Source organism: Gracilinanus agilis, chromosome 5 (assembly GCF_016433145.1).
Source record: "Gracilinanus agilis isolate LMUSP501 chromosome 5, AgileGrace, whole genome shotgun sequence".
Taxonomy (NCBI): Eukaryota; Metazoa; Chordata; class Mammalia; order Didelphimorphia; family Didelphidae; genus Gracilinanus; species Gracilinanus agilis.
Genome location: NC_058134.1, coordinates 213,596,210 through 213,597,066, shown reverse-complemented (window position 1 = coordinate 213,597,066; position 857 = coordinate 213,596,210).

Genomic DNA, 857 nt, shown 5'->3' with positions numbered 1-857 from the left:
AAAAAAAAAACACACACACATGCCTTTGCTGTTATATCTGAAATAATTAGAAAAAACATGGCAACTAAGTGGCCCAGTACTATAAGGATAAAAAATAATAAAGGCTGCTATAATAATATAAATTAGTATTTTAATTAAAGCTATGCTGATAGATAAAGTTATTAGACCACACGCTTGTAAGAATTCAAAACCGCCGCCCTCGCCATTATTGTCTCCTGTCTCCTCCCGAGTTTGCTGGCCAAGAAAGCCACTCCCCCCTAACCCAGGAGATTTAAACTCTTTTCTGCGTGGACACGTAGGTGTCCCCACGCCCAAAGAACCGGAAATGGAAACCCGTTGGACCACGGGAAATGTAGTTTGATAATTTCCACGTGTCCATAGAAAATATATATACTTTTAGATGACCTCTCCCAAATTTCACTTTTACAATTCCCCGTGAGGTCCAGCAAAGAAAAGGTTAGTCCTTTTTCTTTGCTGGACCTGTAAAAATAGACAACTTCTAAAATTTAGGAATTTGGGGGATAAAAGAAATAGATGAACAAATGGTTAAAATTAGCCGCATTGACAAAAAACTAATTTGGGGGCAGTCCCCTATTGGTATAACAGTGTACAATTAGAACAAATTATACAACTCAATTTCCACTCCCCATAGTTCGATCAACTGCACCCCAAAGTTCAAATTTGGTCTTCATGGTACAGTGAAGGCTTTTCAGACATCTTCATGGTGTCTTCACCAAACAGGTTCGTCATCTGGATTCTGGGGAGATGGCAAGATCCTTATCCTGAAATTATTCTCAAAAGAATTTAAACTTTACATTATAGATTATAAAACATACATTTTCTTCTAAGATTTATAC